At 43.9% G+C, this 20,120-nt stretch overlaps 1 protein-coding gene across 1 annotated transcript in view; it reads left to right on the top strand.

Moving 5' to 3' along the window:
- The first annotated feature begins 2,898 nt into the window (after positions 1–2,898).
- The window catches only part of LOC311240794 (dual specificity mitogen-activated protein kinase kinase 6-like), a 71,322-nt gene continuing 54,100 nt past the window's right edge, over positions 2,899–20,120 (top strand). The window contains exon 1 of the mRNA XM_084329378.1: positions 2,899–2,933. The gene's annotated coding sequence lies outside the window, so the exon portion shown is untranslated. The remainder of the gene's footprint in view (positions 2,934–20,120) is intronic.

The raw sequence follows: 20,120 nt of genomic DNA, 5'->3' as shown, positions 1-20,120 counted from the left end.
TGCCCATGGAGTCTCTGGATTGTCCAGAGATCTAGGTTTATCAATCTATGCATGCAGAGTTCGGGAGTAGGTGCGGAAAAGTGACTATAGCTCGGCCGAGAAAGTGCCAATCGACTTGGGATTGGTCTCTCCGTGTTCAGGAGACTCAGGCGTATACAAGTCTATTGGATCATGTCTCCCGCACCCCCACAGCCATAGCTACAACCACTTAATATCAAGGCTGTTAAGTTTATCAATTCTACGCATGCAGAGTTCGGGAGTAGGTGCGGAAAAGTGACTATAGCTTGGCCGAGAAAGTGCCATTTGACTTGGGATTGGTCTCTCCGTGTTCAGGAGACTCATGCGTATAAAGGTATATTGGATCATGTCTCCAGCACCCCCACAGCCGTAGCTACAACCACTTAATGTCAAGGCTCTCATCCACATTCATTCATTTTCTCCCCCGCTCTCTCCTCCATGAGCTCAATGTAACGCGGAAGTGCGGTGGTCTATACATGACGGCACCTGGCGCAGACTACACGGCCCATGATGCTTTAACATGAGACAGGAAACACGTCATTGCGTACCAGCGTCGTTGGATCCTTCAGCCATAGATATCTATGCCTTCAGCTGTCAGACTTTGGCCACCCAAAAGTGCAGTTTTTCCAGTAAACTAACTCGAGCTGTATATCCCGCGCAGTCTTTGTTAAAGTTGTGCATTAATCTGTTAATCGATTCGTAGTTCTGCGGAGAATAGATACAAGCACGCTGATTGCACGGAGATAAAAAATATTTTATCGTTGCTAGTTTTGCACGACAAGCCACCGCAGAGCCTGAGCGGGGGTGCCTGTAGCTGTTCCGCAACCGTTCCTACTTCCGGGGTAGGCCTGATTGGCCCCGACAGGCACGTGACCCGCCGCGGCCACGCCCCGCGGCAGCCCCAGGAGCAAGCGCGCTACTGCTGGAGTTCGCTTCGCCTTTCACATCGCTGCCGTTGGCGAAAGCAGACAAATGAATGACTAATTCTGTCCGAAATAACGTAACTAATAACGTTAGTAAGCACTGCTTATATGCTTATTATGTCTGCGGGGTAATAACGTTAGTAAGCACTGCTTATATGCTTATTATATCTGCGGGGTACAGTAAACGTTTCTGCCGGTACATTCTGAAGAGCACACCGCTGTATGTTGGAGAACCAGCGGTACATTCTGAAGAGCACACCGCTGTATGTTGGAGAACCAGCGGTCTTCCTCACTCGAGTGAGACTAAAGCCGTGCACAGCTCAGCCCTGTGAGACGCTTATGTCTGTGGGGTACAGTAAACGTTTCTCCCGGTACATTCTGAAGAGCACACCGCTGTATGTTGGAGAACCAGCGGTCTTCCTCACTCGAGTGAGACTAAAGCTGTGCACTGCACAGTCTCTAACAGTGTAACACAGGGCTATTCAACTGGCGGCCCGCGGGCCAGATCCGGCCCGCGGGATGATTCTGACCGGCCCGCCAAAGATTACACGATAATAATATTTTTTTTCTTTTTTTCGATTTTTTTTTTAATTTTTTTTTTTTTTTTTTTACTTTTTTCTTTTCATGTCAACGTTAACACGCACAATTGAGCCAAAAGTCACTCAATTAATGACAGATTTCATTGATAAATTGAGGGAAAACTTTGCAAGTCGATTTGATGAATTTGACATGTCCAGAGAATTGATGCATTTTGTGAGCAACCCATTTGCCAATGTAGCTGCTATTTCCACAAAAGGACAAGAGTTCCTTGCATCACTTCACATTTATGAAGGTCTCCTGCAACTTGAAATAATTGACATGCAAGCATCATCTGCTCTGAAGCAGGCACTTGAGAATGAATCCACCACAACATTTTGGATAAAGTGTATATGTCAAGACATTCCCCAAAATAAAAACGCTGGCAATATCTGTGCTAACAATGTTTGGCTCAACATACACCTGTGAATCCAGTTTCTCTCACATGAATGCCATTAAAACAAGCAACGTGCCTCCTTGACAAATGAGCATTTGCATCACTGTTTGCGGGTAGCCCTCACTTCCTATGAACCCTCTTTCTCTGCCATTGCCCAGTCAAAGAAGTGCAATCGCTCTCATTAGATGTGTATGTGTGTATGTAGGCTAGGCCTGTCTGCCCCCCACCCCCCTGATGTTTGAGAGTTAAGAGTGGACAATAAGTGCTAATAAGATGCTGTGATTTGCTGTTGTTGCACAGACATGAAGCACTTTTTCATAAGCTCAGCTGCACTATAAATGTGTTTTTTTGTTCAAGTGTTGATGTTAGAATGTTCAGATGCACATCATGCACTTGTTTGTTTTTTATTTTATTTTTATATTGAAATGTTGAAGAGGAGATGTTGCAGTTGTTGCACAGTCATAAATGAAGCACTTTCTGCAGGAGATGTTGCAGATGTGGCACATAAATGAAGCACTTTTTTTGAAAAGTATACTACTTTTGCAATGTAGTTAAATAAAAGTTGTGAAAATGTGGTTGTGTGTTGTGTCAAGTGTACATATATTCATAGCACGGGGAGGCGCCGTGGCGGTCCGGCCCCTGGCCCCTTGGGTTTCTGACAATGTGGCCCCCTGAACAATTTAGTTGAATAGCCCAGTAAGAAGCATTTTGGATAAAAGTATTCTGTACTTCTGTATGACAACAATGTATGCCTTTCAAATGTTAAATGATTAAATGATACACAGCTAAATCTACGCTCTCGCCTCTCATCCTGCTTTCGCCAACGGCAGCGATGTGAAAGGCGAAGCGAACTCCAGCAGTAGCGCGCTTGCTCCTGGGGCTGCCGCGGGGCGTGGCCGCGGCGGGTCACGTGCCTGTCGGGGCCAATCAGGCCTACCCCGGAAGTAGGAACGGTTGCGGAACAGCTACAGGCTGCCCCGCCCATCAAAGCAAAGGGGACATGTCTTGCTCTAAAGGAGGTAAGAATTTCTTACGTTTCCGCTTTTATAAGTTATAACACATTCGTGCATCTACTTTGCATTTGTGAAGTGCAGTTGTGTGGAAGTCGTGTTTAGCCACCATTGTAACGTTAGCCTACCAGGTGGAGCTGCATGCTTGGGGGAGAGAAAGAAAAAAACTAGAACGTCTTTCCTGCTTTTATCATTATGCAAAGTATTTGGTCGAAGCTCCGTCAGTAACTAACGTTACCCACCCTGGTGATATTCTGGACTAGCGTTTCAATAATAGATAGTCCCGTGTTGATGGCGATTTAACTATTACCGATTGAACCATTTATCAGAATAATAAGCATTTTGCTAGCGTTAACTTGGGTTAAGCAATCAATGCAGTGGATGAGAAATGTTTTTGTATTTATCGTTAGCCAGCTGTGTCTCGCTGCACCGGTAAATATAATTTTGGCCTTTTTGGCGAGCAGCACCCACAGGTGTCCCCCCCCTGGCGAGCAGCACCCAGTGGTGCGTTATTGTCTTGAAATCATCTTGGGTGACACGCACCACGTGCACGCGCGCTCCCGCGAATGCGCATTTAATGTCCCGTCGTTTGAGCACAGACAGTGCCTAATTGCCTCTACGAATGGAATGTAACACATGTCTTCACAACAAGTTAGGTGTGAATGTATCTGAGAACGTATTTAACACACCTGACAACAGGTGTTCTGCAAAATCCTACTCCCTGCAGAATTCTACTGCCGAGCGCTCCTGCGCTTGCGCACGCATGCGCATGACCCACAATCCCTTTCCACTCGTTTTCAGCTACAAAATTCTGCTGCCGAACGTCTTGTTTGACTTGTTGATGGTGACGCAATATCTTAAAACATATTTGTACATACATAACTTATTACTGTATAAGCATGTATATATTTGCAGGTGATATAAATTTACCTGGGGGACGTCTGTCTATACCTGCTGCATTCTTTGGTTCTGTTAAACCCTGCATGTCACAGAAGGGAAAGGTGTATCGGCTTCATGGCTCATAGGTTTTAATTAATAGCTCAGATCATTGTTTAGCATAGGACTTAAATAAAATAAAGTTGGTATTCCTTGTAAACCCGGTTGTGAAGTTGGTTATTTCCGGCATCTGGATAATTAGCAGTTTCCCTGCTAAGTAGCAGTTTCTCCTGCTACTGGTATAACTCACGTATTTATTACAATATTATACACTAGGCTTGTCCCAGACTAAGATACAGTATATTGCAGAATGGGTACAGACTACAGTACAGTACGGCTCAATACACACAATAATAAGGGGATGCAGACCAGAGAGTTTACATCAGGGTCCCCAATTTTCAATTAATCAGGACATATATGGAGTGAACTATAGGGTGACGTCACCCAGCTGTCCAAAGATATAGGCGATTCGCGCTACGGCAGCAGTTCTCAGCAGAGCAGTGGAATTTTGCAGACGCGTCTAGCGAGTCGCGCTACGGCAGCAGTTTTCGAGGAGGCAGTAGGATTCCGCAGAACACCGGCACTATTGATATGCAAATAGCGAGTACTTATCATGGGGTGGCACGGAGTGCAACCCCGTCCCATGAAGAACGCATGCCTGGCAGCACCCACGGGTGCCCCCCCCTGGCGAGCAGCACCCACAGGTGCCCCCCCCCCCCCTGGGTGTCATGACTGACTGTATGGGTTCTTTCTGATTGGTCGACTCAACCACAAATATATATTATTTTTAGTCGCATCATAAATATTCATGATTTACTCTCCTGGAAATATATGTATCTGTAATATTGGAAACGACCTCACACACACTTGGCCTCGCTCTGCTGGTATCTGTTGTTGTGTAATTCTGTAGCAACGGACACTGTTAAAGAAAATACACACCTTGGAAAACCAAGGTCCCCCCCCCCTACGTCAGATACAGAGGGCACGATGATGATGTCAATTTACATTTCAAGTTCACCGCGTGCTATTACACAATCATACTAGCGTTACCATGGTCAGGAGCACACATTGTTTTGAGAGGGCTCTGCAGATTGGCTGTGTGCTGTTGTTCAGGCAATCGCAGCCTTTGGCCTACCATGGCATGTTTTGACTTGCGCTCTCAAATGATTAGTGCAGACGTTCTTTGTTGACAGTTCACTGGCTGCAGTCTGGCATAGCTGCTACACAGGTTCTATGCTGTTATTTGTGTAGACTGCAGCAAGTGAAAAAGGGCTTGTGGAAAGCATTTTCTGGCCACTATTTTGGCCTTGCTTTACATTTTGGGTGGAGTAGGGTAAGGTGTGTTACAGTGCAATTCAGCATTATTTAGGCATGTTTGATGGTCTGCTTCTCCTAACTGCACTGGTAGCGTGGACTATTATCTTTTGGTAGACTATATGGTCCCATTCCAGGCCTGGAGCTTCCTGGTGGTGCCTCGCCAAAGAGTCATTGGCACTTTGATCGCATGAACAGGCCAGGGCCCTCATTCATCAACGTGTGCGTAGAACATGTTCTATTTCCACACGTAAGCACAGAATTTAGAATGAGTGTACGCACAGGAAAGTCGGGATTCATCAACCGTGCGTACACAGGTCCTATGCTCCTCCGTGTTGATGAATACCACTTTGTTCTACCGTCAATGCTCGTGCATGATTATCCATATATGGTCATGAAAGTGAGGAAACACCCCCCATGGGATGTGAAATAATGGACTGACCCGAGCGGAACTCTGAGAAACTCCACAGAGATTGTTCACTGCTGTCGAACCAAGAAGACACTATCGCGTATTATGGGATAAATAAAAGGCGGATTTGTAAACGGTGATGTCAGATATCAACGGCTCCCTAAGACCATTGCTGCAATCCTGCCTGGACAGCTCAAAATACTAATAAAGACCGTTCGTTGACCACTGTTTGGCGTTGGTTGTGTGTCATTATAACCGCGCTGTAATATGAATGCCTTTATTAGTTGTTTTCGATTGGCTATATGATTTTTAGAGGCATCTATTTTGTTGTCGGCTAATAAAGACCGCACTGGAATATGACTGCCTTTTCCCGTGTTGTTTGATTAATACCCAGGGATTAAAGTTCTCCTCAATTTTATTCCAAATCGCGATGGATCTCCCGTCAATTTTCTACCTGCTGCATATGATTTCTAGAGGCATACTACAATCTATTTTGATGTCAGTATTGGGTAGCCTATATAAACAATAATACGAGAGCATATACAAGAACAATGAATCTCACTGCATGTATGATGTAGCCTGCCTTTCAATACATGAACTTGAATTCCATCATGTCTGTGTGCGGGTCACTGCGGGAACTCACAAGGCTGTTGTCACAATGTAAATAAGAACGTGCACTGAAAAGTTACAGTATGTAGTTGGTTGATTATTTGTATGACAGTCAGTAAACCCTTGCAAAAAGTATCCGTTTTATTTAATGAATTGAAAACATTCAGCATCGCCTTCCTCCCGGCATGCAGCAACAACATGTATCAGACAAATGCGCATCGCAACATTGACTTAGTGGAATCCCTTTCTATTCACATAACTGCATTTGTGATGGAGCTTTGACAGCTACAGTAACAGTCTATTGCTCGATCCATCTCCAATATCACGATGGACCGTGCCGGTGGCAAAGACCCGAGGGTGGAGAGGATCTTGAATGAATTCCATCATCATATTTATATGTTGTGTGCAGGGGAGGAAACTAACTTTTTGGCTTACCAGCCAACTGGCGAGTATCTGATTTTTTTTACCAGCCAAACAGATTTTTTACCAGACAAAAAAAATCGCTAATTGTGATAATTACTTCTTTGTATGTCAAGCCGCGTCAATGTTGTGTATGCATCTGGGTAGGCACACTGTGCCTTTAAGACAGCACGGTGGTCTTACGACAGTGCTGTGAAGTACCAAGTGTTGTGGTAACGTCAGTTGGGTTTGGTGTGCTGTTGACGTTGTGCACACTGCACTGGTTGAGCTAGCCCCTTTCGTGACTGCGATGTGCAAGCCAGGGGCTTTTGAGCATGAAATAAAATGTTTAACCTTACGTCGTAGTCCGGTGCTTTTTTGGAAACATTATAGTCATAACAGATATACACCTAGCTGGCTGCTTTGAGCACACGGGGCTAACGCTAGCTAAAACGCTAACTAGAAGCTAACCACTGTATACAGTTTCAGTAGACAACATTACACCTCTGTGATTTAAATGTGTCCTTAGTAACTTATACTCGATGGTTGTACTAGGGTTGGATGCAGTTCCCCGTTGGTCAGTCTGTCTGTTTTCCATATTCTGCTGTGTTTAACGTTATCTGTTTGCGAGTGCTCCGGATGGCTAGCCTAGTAGTACCGCGGGACTTTTATTATTATATGTCCGCGGGTTGGCCAGTACTGCGCAAACGTTTATTAAACATTATATGTCCGCGGGTGGTCTTGTGCAGTGCTCTCGTGGCACTGTCAACTAAAGCGAACACTCAGAAGACGCGCACCGTTTGCCAGTGCAGTGATTGCAGAATGTTTTATTTTTTTGTATACTCGCCAGCAGGGGAGGAAACTAACTTTTTGGCTTACCAGCCAACTGGCGGGTATCTGATTTTTTTACCAGCCAATTTTTTTTTTTACCAGACAAAAAAAATCGCTAATTGTGATAATTACTTCTTTGTACGTCTTCGTCTAAATTGATTTTCAATCATAGTAAATTAATCACACTGTCTCTACTCTTCAAAATATTACATCATTAAATCACATATTAACATGAAAGAGGGAACTATTCTGGACTGGGTTGGGCTGAACTGGGCAGTGAAAGATGCTGGGTTGGGCTGGTCTAGGTTATACTGAATGATGAATTGAAAATGGGGGACCCTGATGTAAACAAGACGAAAGTCTTTCTCTGGTCTGCATCCCCTTAACAATTGCATGTATTGAGCCGTACTGTACTGTACCCATTCTGCAATCTGTTAAATAAAGTTTTCATTCATCACAGCTCAACTACTAGGAATGTGTGTCTGACTCTTAAGTGCAGGAAATATTCATCAGAAAGGGGGGACATGATGGAGGGAATGGAAAGAGCAGGTTTGACAGGAGCAGGGTTGAAGGGATTGATTGATTGAAAAGTTTATTAACAGATTGCAGAATGGGTACAATACAGTACAGTTCAATACATACAATTGTTAAGGGGATGCAGACCAGAGAAAGACTTTCGTCTTGTTTACATCAGGGTCCCCCATTTTCAATTCATCATAACATATTGGAGTGTGGAGGAAGTGGACAAGGCATTAAGCAAACAGGACTGAAATGGGGGACCCTGATGTAAACAAGACTAAAGTCCTTCTCTGGTCTGCATCCCCTTAACAATTGTGTGTATTGAGCTGTACTGTATTGTACCCATTCTGCAATCTGTTAATAAAGTTTTCAATCAATCAATCAATACTGGGTTGGGCAGTGAAAGAACCAAGCATTTCACTGTAATGTAATAGCTAAATAAAACAACTTGAACTTGACTTGTTACATTTGCACTCTGGTTGTATGCCAAATGTATTCTGGTTGTACTGTACTTGTGCTGTAAGATGACAATACATTGGAACCGAATCGACAACGCTAGGGGTTCAGCAGGTGTGTTCTGAATGCCAAATATGACAACATCACCGTTGTGAAGGGCATATGGGCGAGTGGTGATATGCTGGGAAACCCGGTAATAATAAAATGTCACTCGGCTGCATTTAAGCAAAGCCGCTCAGTATAGTCGTCCACTATGTTGAATGCGCGTTATGGTAGCTTGTTACATGCTAGGTAGCTAGCCGGCTAATGCTGGTTGACTTGTCATTCTCATCCGACTCGAAGGAGACGCGTCGCGTGCTGTTGTTCGCCCCCATGTCAGACCGCACCGATATCCGAAAGCGACGACTCTACATGCAATTATTTTCATCCACTCATGTGTTTTTGTAAGTTTGTCTACGTTGTCAAGCCGGTGACAGGAGTCTGTAGGGCCGCACGCAGTGGTCTGTCCACTTCCCCTAGATGGGCGGCATCTTCTAGAAAACGAGTGTTCATTGGAGGAGCTTAGAGCGCATCTGTACAACGATGATGTTCATTGGTTATGGTCTGATTATTATGTGGCGCAAATGGGAGGAATCAAGGGGGGAGTCAGAGTTCGGTTTGTGCCAGTGAGCGAATCAGCAGATTGCAGAATGATTTTTTTGTTTTGTTTTGTAATTACTAGTACTCGCCAGACTGGCGAGTGCTCTTCATGAATTACTCGCCAAACGTAAAAAATACTCGCAATTGGCGAGTAAAGTGGCCTAATTTCCTCCCCTGCTCGCCAGACTGGCGAGTGGTCTTCATGAATCACTCGCCAAACGTAAAAAATACTCGCATTTGGCGAGTAAAGTGGCCTAATTTCCTCCCCTGGTTGTGTGTCTGTCCACTATGTCTGTTACTTTGTTATTCCCTCCCCCTATCTATGTAAAGCGACCTTGGGTCTCTTGAAAGGCGCTATATAAAATGAAGCTATTATTATTATTGTTATTATTATCACATCTGAGCGGGAGCTCACAAATAGACTGTTAGTCTCAGTGAAGTTTCAACGGAGGTCATCTATTCTAACCAACAAATTGAAGTAGAAAGCATTTCGTGACCAATCTTATTTGGAAACATGAAACACAAAATAATTCGCTTTTTATTTGAAACAATATTTAATCGCGTTTGGAGGTTGGTGTTTTGCGTCTGCCCCCCCCGTGCCAAACAAGCAGGCCAACCTCTTGTTCGCGTGTGAGCCCGTTATAATTACACTACTGTCGCTATTTTATAATGAACTATAATGAATTACGGGTCATACAGAAGTTGAACACTAATGCATGGAAGCTTATTTCCGCCTTGAAACTAATGCAGAACTGAGGAGTGCTTATGCGTAGTAACGATATTCTACCACTGGGCGTCAGCTAAGTGTGCTCTGACCTGTGCGTAGACGTAAGCACGGAGTCAAGTTCAAGTTGAAATTGATGAATCCCACTCTTTGCTTAGAAATGATCGTACGCACAGGGTAAGCACAAATCTGTGCGTAGAACACGTTGATGAATGAGGGCCCAGGAATTCAGAGTATTTTTCTTCATGTGTGCCAATCTCTTATGAACAAGCTTCTGTTTTGAACACCAGTGCAAGCCTGTTCATTAGTGTGTCTGGTCTGTCCTTTTCTCTCTAAAGAATCTCCCATCTCTTCTCAATGTCCATTGACCACAGCTATCAGCATAGTAGTTTCATATTGAGTCCAATTCAGGGACTAGGCAACAGAAAGCTGCAGGAACGCTGGCCTCAGCTCAGCCTGATGAGGAAAGCAAGCAAGGCCCAAGTGACATCATGTTTCCCAAAGGGTCTTCCTGACAGCTGTTGCTCTGAGAGGATGTGTCCAGTGTGACTAGCTGTGAGTCATCGTCCAAATCAAATTTCAAATCAAATCAAATTTATTTATAAGGCCCGACAACACACGTTAATGTCCCCATGGGCCGTACAGGTCTTCTTTAAACAAGTCAAGAAGAAAACATAACAATAAGTCAAGAACAGAACAAGAACACCATAAGGTCCAACCATTTTTAGATGAATGCAAAAAATTCAAATAAAAAATTAAAGAATGCAAGCACTCCCAGACATACACCACGCGAAGGTAAGGAAAAACTCACTAAAACCTAACAATAGGGAAAAAAGCTCCACAGGCAGTGTGGAGGAGAGAAACCTTAGAAGGGCCATTCAAGGGGGGATCTCCCTTCTTAGATGTTGGTGATAGTAGTGTTGCAGACGGACAGTTGGTAAGCATGCACTCATGTGTGTAGTGAAACACAGATGAGTGCATGCAATAGCAACTGGACATTGTGAAAGATTAAAGATAAAGCAAATAGCGATAGCAACTGAACATTTTGAAAGATTAAAGATAGAGCTGATAGCGGATCTATTTGAGGCACAGGGGCGGCGCAAAGAGGGTCACGTCCTCCCCGTCTTAGTCACGGGACATTCAACACTCCGGTCATTGCTCAGGGACAGCCGGAGACAGGGAGATAGGGGGCGGTGCAGAGAGGGTCGCGAACTCCCCGACATCATCGCGGGACGTCCGGCACTCCGGTCACCACTACGAGACCTCCGGAGACAGGGGGGCACGCAGAGGGGGTCGCAACCTCCCGGCCTTCATCACGGGATGTCCGACACTCCGGTCAGCACTCCAGGACAGCAAGTCATAGGGGGACAGGGAGACGGGACAGGCGTTAGACAGCTCATGTGATTGTAGTGGGCGAACATAGCAATAGATACAAGTGGTAAGCATATATGTGAATGGAGTAGATATATGAAGTAAGCATATTATGTGAATAGAATAGAAGTACTTAACCCAGCAATGAAACCGCATTGACTGTTAATCTGTTAACAGTCTGTTAATGCTGTTAATCAGTTGACAGGACCACGGACAGACGACGGTAAATAACTGATCCAAGGCCTCGGAGGTGCATGTAGAGCAGTCACTACAATCTTGGCCAGGACCCCGAGGCATCCATCACCTTAGTCAGCGCCAGGAGACGGGTACTCAGAGAGATGGGGGAGGGAGGGGGGGGGAGGGAAGAGTCCACCCTGCAGTGAGGACAGAGGGACACAACACATACCCTCCCGACCCTCACCCTGGCACCTGACCCCCCCAGGGCAGCACCATACTGTATAAAACCATGCAGACATTCAGCATCGCTGCTTGTCCTGCAGTTATGCTACTTCCAACTCTTTCAGGATGGTACTGGCAGAATTTATATGGAGAAATATAAATATGATTGTTTTCAAGTTCCAACTTAGTGTATACCCTGTACTGCTTTCTTTCAGTTTAGGACATGAGCAACAATGCTGTGTCACACTATACCTGACGTGCATTTATCATACATCATGCAGTCTGTTAGTGTTTCTCTCTTGCACCGTTGAAGCGAGAGCCTACCCGGGAAGTATTGGCTACTAGAGATTCATTAATAACCCGGGTTCACTGCAGATGGCAATGCTGCTGCGTTCTAAACGTTGAGTATTGACTGACACCAAGGAGGACCAGTCCGTTACTTTCATTGAACAGTATTGGTCATTAAATGAAAACAATTGAGATATCTGCTAATCTGTTGTTACGGCATAAGCCTTGAAGGGCTTGAAGTGGTCTGAATCAATCTTGGTCTCTCGTAAGTTTCAAGTTTCAAGTTTCTTTAATAGTTGTCATACAGAAGTACAGAATACTTTCATACAAAATGCTTCTTACTGTTACGCTCCAGAGACTGTGCTAGACAAGATAGTATCAAATAACATAGTATAGCATGTAAATTAGAAGTAGAAAATGAGGTCACAGTGTTCAGTATAGACATATGTACAATGTTCGATGCAGAGTAGACGTAACTGAGTTACCATATAATATACAAACAATACTATGCAGTGTACTAATGTACAATACTATATAGTGCAAAGCAGAAATGGGATGAGGTACAATTTAGGTACAATTTACAGTAAGGTGTACGAGTTGTAGTGCAATCCTTCATCAATAAATATAAAGTGTGGGGAGTGGGTGCTACAGTGTGTTTGTTTAAAGTGAGTGTGTGCGTGTGGATGTGTGTGCTATGTGCGTTTGATGGTTGTTGTTGTGTAGTGTTCATTGTTCGTTGAGCAGCCTGATGGCCTGGGGATAGAAGCTTCTTCTGAGTCTTTCTGTGCTCGCCTTGAGACTCCGGTATCGCTTGCCTGACCGCAGCAGTTCAAAGAGGCAGTTGTTCGGGTGACTGGAGTCTTTAATGATTCTCTTAGCCTTGCCCCTGCACCGCTTGTTGTAAATGTTCTGGAGGGTGGGGAGCCCCCCTCCAATCGTGCGTTCGGCTGAACGTGTCACTCTTTGTAGTCTGCTTCAGTCTTGTGCAGTGCTATTCCCAAACCAGGAGGTGATGTTGCCAGTCAGGATGCTCTCTATTGTACATGAGTAGAAGTTCTTAAGGATCTTCTGACTGACTTGGAACTTCCTTAGGCGCCTGAGGAAGTAGAGGCGTTGTCGTGCCTTCTTCACAACACTGTCAATGTGTGTGGTCCATGTCAAGTCCTCGGATATGTAGGCTCCGAGGTACTTAAAGCTGTTGACTCTCTCAACCGGTGCCCCGTCGATGCTGAGGGGGCTGTACAGGGCAGTACAGTGCGATATATATGTTGCACGTGCAACTAGGGCTGGGCGATATGGAAAAAAATCATATCGCGATAACGATATGATAATTTTATTTTATTTCTCGATATCGATAATTATCGAATTGTTATAAGTATAAAAAAAATAAAAAAATAAAAATAATTTTTTTTTTTTTTTTTTTTTTTTTAACAACAGATGTATGTTTATTTTGCAGCAATTCTTTGTCATTGCCGCCATCTTTAGTGTTACATCCCCTCACACTCCAGTTCTCAGGCTGCAGCTGGTTTAAAAGCTAAAGTAAACCGGCTTCTCTGCTGGCTGTGGCTCCAGAGGAGTTGAACAGTTCTGGCTCTGCTAGTTTATTTTCGATCTTTTGGCGCTTTTTTGGTGGACAAACCACCGCACATGTGCACTGTGACTCGTGACTGGAGTCTAGTTCTGCTAGCACACATAGCCTACTGTGTACAGACGGTTTCAAAATGTATTTTAAATTAGAAAGCAAACAAAATAAATGGACAAGAGAAAAAGAAATCTGAATTTGGTCAGTATTGTCATTTGGACAAGCAAAGCCATTACTTTAAGTTGCAGGCAAGAAAGACAAGTCTGTCCACTGTCTCTGGTTTTAAAACTGCCCTGTTGCAGGTAAAAAAAAAAAAAAAAAAAAAAAAACGATTTTTCGATTTTTTTTTAATTTCGATATTCGATATCGATTATTAAAATATATCGCGATATTTATCGTTATCGTTATATCGCCCAGCCCTACGTGCAACACTGACGTCAGTCTGTGCGATGAAAGGATTGACTTCAATAGCACTGGTGCGATGGCCCGCTATCCACTTGGTACTTGTAGTCTTGTGCGATTAAATACAATGTCCCTTCTGCGTAAAACTCCATATATCAAACACCAAATCCCATAATCCCTAGCGAACAATATCCCCGCGAGTTGCGAGCAGTGACACCGCTCGGTTCAGCTCACAACACAGCAGGTGACTGCAGGACTCGTCTCAGCAGCGTTTGGAACGCGGACATTGAAACAGAGCTAGTAGATAGTGTTGTCGCGACCCAAAACAAATCCCTGCTGTTTTATTCGGCAACGGGTCAAATGCATATAACATGCTTTGCAATCCTCGCGTCATAAAGTCCGAAATGAACGTTACCCAGACCGTGCTTCTGCCTTCTGCTCTCAGCCGAGCGGGGCTGCACAGCAGTGCGGCTATTTTGCGATCCGAAATAAGTCTGTGGTGTTTTTTTTTTCTCACAACGGGTCAAATGCATCTAACGCGCTTTGCATCATCGCCATTCCTTTATGCCCACAACGCCCGAAATGAACGTTACATTAGCATAAGCTAACAAGCTAATCCTGATCAGAGGCAGAGCCATAGAGACAGTGTGGACTGGGGAAAGGGTGTGTGGGTGTCGAGAGGAGTGGAAGTTTGAAGACAGACTAGATGATGCGGGGGTGGTGAGTTGAAACAGTGTGAATGAATGAAAACTTTATTTAACAGATTGCATAATGGGTACAATACAGTACGGCTCAATACACACAATTGTTAAGGGGATGCAGACCATAGAAAGACTTTCGTCTTGTTTACATCAGGGTCCCCCATTGTGTGTGTGTGTGTCCCAACCGACCCCACTTCTATGTTTCAATAAATTATTTGCATTTAAAACTATTAACGCTGACTCATTCCTTCAGTCCACTCAAAATTATGCTAATATTCCTTGTTGTTTATGATATTAATTGAAAATAGCATATGAGAGTATTATAGTAATAATAACACATGGCGATATACTAAAAAGCAATTTATAATTTTTGGCTGGTAAAAAATCTGCCTTTTTTAAATCTACCAGCCAAATGGCTGGTAAGTCAAAAGGTTAAGTTTGTTCCCTGACTGCAACTAAATAACACAAATACAATAGGCACATTTGTGACTGTTACAAATATAACACGTTTTATACTTGTGCTACAAGATTTTGGCCAGTGCTACAAAACTATCAACCTATGTAGCACCAGTGCTATGTGCAAAAAAAGTTAACGTACAGCCCTGCTGTAGTCCTTGACCCCCGACCTCCTGAAGTCCACAATCATCTCCTTTGTTTTGCTGACGTTCAGGGAGAGGCTGTTTTCCTGGCACCATCCCGCCAGGACCTTGACCTCTTCCAGGTAGGCCCTCTCGTCGTTGGCAGAGATCAGGCCCACCACCACTGTGTCGTCAGCAAATTTGATGATTGTGTTGCTACTCCGCTGAGCCACACAGTCGTGTGTGTACAGGGAGTAGAGGAGGGGACTCAGAACACAGCCCTGGGGGGCCCCTATGTTGAGGGTGATGGATGAGGAGGTGCAGTTGCCTGCTCTCACCACCTGGGGTCTGCCCGTCAGGAAGTCCAAGACCCACTGGCAGAGGTCATAGTTCAAGCCCAGGTCCCTGAGCTTGGCTATGAGTTTGGAGGGGACTATGGTGTTGAATGCCGAGCTGTAGTCGATGAATAGCATTCTCACATAGTTCCCCTTCCTCTTGTCCAGGTGTGATGCTGCTGTGTGCAGCACATGGGCTATGGCGTCCTCCGTGGACCTGTTGGGGCGGTATGCAAATTGCAGGGGGTCCATGTTGATGGGGAGGGAGGAGCAGATGTAGCCCTTTACTAGCTTCTCAAAGCACTTCATGGCTATGGAGGTGAGAGCTACAGGGCGGTAGTCGTTGAGGCAAGTGTCTCTGGGCCCACAAAAGTAGACAAATCGGAGCTGATAATTTCACTGACGTCACACACTGAAACAGTTATCCCAGCCAGCCAGCCAGCCAGCAGAGCAAGCCACCCAGCTCAGCCATGTCAAGAATTCAGTTAATTCATGGAAACAAATGGGATACAAATCATAATGTGTCTTGTTATTGCAAATAGTTTTATGCCAGAAACCAAGCTACATTCACCACCAGCACACAGGAGCTTTGTCATATCTTCTTTGATAATAGAAGTGGATAAACCTTAGTATAGCACTAACTGTGAACACCAGTGAAGGTTTGTTAATCAATATGTACTAGGCTACACATGTTGTCTTGTACAAAGTCTTTCACAAACTATATAATGCAGGCAATCATCAGCATGGTATTCGGATGAATTCATGAAAGCTAACATTTGACTGCTAGCTAATATCTATGCTAAGAAATTTCTACTTTTGTTCAAAAGAGTCTACAATAAAGCTGCTGTTTGGATGTCAAAGGGGTCTGGCAGCTAGCAAGCTTATTTAGCTAATGTAACTTAGCTACTTCATTTACCATTGTAGCTAGATAAGATGACCTGTTTTGTAGTTTTACTCCTACTCATTTGGCTTGCTAATTTAATGTTAACTAGCTGACCTTGCTTGATATAGCTAGGACACTACACTAGTTGATTTCTTATCACTTCTAATTAATTTGCAATTTTTTTTTTAAAATCTGTTTGATATAGTGATTGCTGGCCGCTTACCCCATTGTTAGATTATCAGCCTTGTTTCTGTATTAGAGACTATATAGAAACTTGCTATGCTCATTTTATTGGAGGAACAAAGGGCTGTTCTATTTTTCAGGTCATAGGAAGATTTTGGATGCTCTTTATTTAGCTTGCACAGAGGAAATGCACAAGCTTGCACAGAGGAAATGCACAATCTATTTTTGACTGAACATGTGTGAGCAAAGCACACGTTAAGCGTTCCCCCACCACATGAGACTACTGTACAGAGACATGCAGGCTTAGGCCTAGTGGATCATTGGAGAAGTATGGGATGACTACTACCACCACCAAGCCCAACACTTTGTAGACATGTTTCAGGTCCATAACACAATAGCATGGTCTTACTGAAGTTTCAGTGGTAGGACAGGGTTTCATCTGTCATTTCCCCAATTTATTTTCTCTAGTCTGTAGTGGTATGACTAGTCAGATAAATCATTTGAAGTAGTAGTGGCAGTTCATATCTTCTCCATTCCACTCATACAGGTGATCTCTTATAATTTTTTTTAGCTTAATTAAAATAGTGACCAATCAGACTGCAATCAGCACACTAGTCTTTGACTAATCTGCTTTCATCAAACAAGCTTCCCAGACTTTGGATGAGATTTGGGTAGGTGCACCCTGGCTGGCCTAATAGTACCGTCAACATTTTCTCAAAATGGCATAGTTTATATATTGTGTTGCAAAATTATTTCACAATTCATTTGTTAGATATATGCATAGTATTCCATTCTGTTAAAGTGAAAGGAAACTCAAATGTATATGAAAGTATAAACTAAAATGAACATTTAATTTGGGCTAAATTATTCCACAGGCAAAGAAGAGGAAAAAAACTATTCTGTTACTAACTTCCTCTTTATCTTGTAGTTAGTGATTGTGAACAATATTTTCCACTCAAAAATATTTTACTGCTGTTTTTCCCATGGCGTGCAGGACTGCCCGCTGGGGGCTATGCTTGGCAGATTGTGGTCATTTGTCAGGCTCATATGCAGGTAGCGCCGTGGCTTTGTGCGATTTGGTGCTTTTTCTTGCTGACAAAGAAGAAAGTCCCTTCAATAGTGATTCACTGTGTGCAGTAGACTCTTCATCAGAATACTCGTGTAGAAAAGCAGAGTATGGAAAATGATGGATGGCATTTGAGTCCACCTCTTGATATTGTTTCCATTATAGAAATGAAGCTATAGCCTTAAAGGGGAACTATCTTACTATTTCTTTCACTATTTGGGCAATTTTACACAATTCCTGTGAGTCTATGGAACACATCTGTATGTTTTTCTTAAAAAAAAATTCATTGTTTTGTATTTCTAATCAAGTCCTCTAGAGCAGCATTTTCTGCACTTCCAGATTCCAAGCTGTTTTTGGCTGGGCTCCGCCCATACTCGCAATGCGCTGTATGACAGTCACCCACAGTCTGCACTGGCAGACAGAGAGAGAGAGAGATAGAGAGGGAGACTAATTAATTTAGCTGCGGGGGGCATAATCCCACGGGACAATGCATTGGTAACTTGTTTCAAATGACAATATATACCCCGTGAATATTATTGCATCGGAATACGCATGGGAGTGTGCGTGTGCGCTATGATATTTTCGCAACAGGTTGACGTGATGCGAGTGCTGATAGCGAGAGAGAGAGTGAGAGAGAACGAGAGAGGGAGAGAGAGGGAGATATGGATAGAGATAGAGAGAGGGAGAGAGAGGAGAGATGCTCCGAGAGCGTGCGTGTGTTTCCCCACACACACACGCAGTCGGGAGTGTGTGTAAATGCTCCGAGACAACTTGAGTTGCACCGTATGAGAGCCTGTCTCTCCTCTCTATCTGTCTGTCTCTCTCTCGCTCTCGCTCTCGCTCTCTCTCGCTCTCACTCTTGTTTGAGGAAGTGTCAATGACAGGGAAACCGCCTTTGCATTATTTCCGCTCCGTTGGGCCGTGTAGAATTGTTAATTGTGGGCGGTGGCTACAACCAGGGGCTGAGATATGCAGATCAGTGCCTAATTCACGTCAGCGAACCAGTCAAATCAGAATGGCTTGGTTCAGTGGGGGAGAACCTTGTCTCATCTGAATTGGAGGAATGCGCAAAAAATTTAATTTGCGACATAGGGCCTTTTCTCACTCACCCTATTCGTTTCTATTTCGTTCCGTTCTGCCCGTTCCGAGATCTGATTCGAACTCCCCCCCCCCCTCTCCCCCCTCTAGTTTGTGTACACACTTCAGTCTGGGTGCGCTCTGGGTTTTGTTTACTTTTTGCGTTTTGAGCTTGTAAGCTTGCCGTAGTCGATGATGTCACGCTCGAAATGTAAATACAGGAAGTGTTAACACGGAGACTGGAGAATGGATGTTGATATAAAGAAACAAATAACTAATAAATATGAAGTTATATTTGAACCTCTGTTGTCAAGCCTTGTCAATATAACCCACCCCCCTTTTCTCACGAATGGAACTCTGTTGTAGAGTCCGCTTTTGATCGTTTTGCAGGGTTAACAATAACGCTAAGCTAACGGCTAACGCTAACGTTACTACATGCAACATACTAGTAACATTGCTCGCATCGATTATATTGAATGTCATTGATCTACTGGTCGACCGAAAATGTAAACGGGAATGTCTTAACACGACTGCGGACTCTGTATGTTGATATAAAATGAACAAATTGCCAATAAATATGAAGTTATATTTGAACCTCTGTTGTCAAGCCTCGTCAATATAACCCACCCCATTTTATCACGAATGGATGGTGTTGTAGAGTCCGCTTTTGAGCGTTTTGAGCGATCTACTGGTCGACCACGGCCGACTGGTTGGGCACCACTGGTCTAATAGAAATAAATGCATTCGAACAATGTATAGACATAGCAATGGCAAACAAAATGTATGACGTTATGTCAGCACCAGGCGCCACGCCCGTGAAAAGGTACAAGCTCGCAAAGCCACACCCCCCGTTCTCCCGGGACCGACCCCGAGACCACCTCTGCCAGCTGATCCCGTTCAGCGGGGGGTGAAACGATTCAGCACCGTTTCGCACCCCAAAAGGGGTGAGTGAGAACACTGCCCCCCGTGCTCCGGGACGGTGATTCGATACAAAAGGCTGAGTGTGAAAGCCCCCATAGTGTTGATACAACCCCACATTGCTAGAAAACAATGCTAAACACTGGAAAAGGCAATTTATAAGATAGTTCCCCTTTAAAGAACTCGATTAGTCGACTAATAATCAGTAGGACTTTCAAGTTTCAAGTTTCAAGTTTCTTTAATAGTTGTCATACAGAAGTACAGAATACTTTTATACAAAATGCTTCTTACTGTTACGCTCCAGAGACTGTGCAAGACAAGATAAGTATTAAATAAAATAACAGTAAGTAATTAAGTAATCTAATCAATTAGCCAAGTTGATTTAATAAACAAATCTATAAAATTCTGTTTCCCACATGCAATCATGCACAAGGACCGTTTTAAATCTAGTGCTTACCAGAGATGTGCTTATCATTGTTCAGGAACTAACTACCGTACTTTTCGGACTATAAGCTGCGGCTTTTTTCCCCATTTTTCGACCCTGCGGCTTATATAACGGTGCGGCTTATATGTGGAC

The sequence above is a fragment of the Notolepis coatsorum genome, assembly GCF_963971535.1.
Source record: "Notolepis coatsorum genome assembly, chromosome: 14".
NCBI lineage: Eukaryota > Metazoa > Chordata > Actinopteri > Aulopiformes > Paralepididae > Notolepis > Notolepis coatsorum.
The sequence above is the reverse complement of the archived record's forward strand: the minus strand, read 5'-3'. Positions and strand labels throughout refer to the sequence as shown.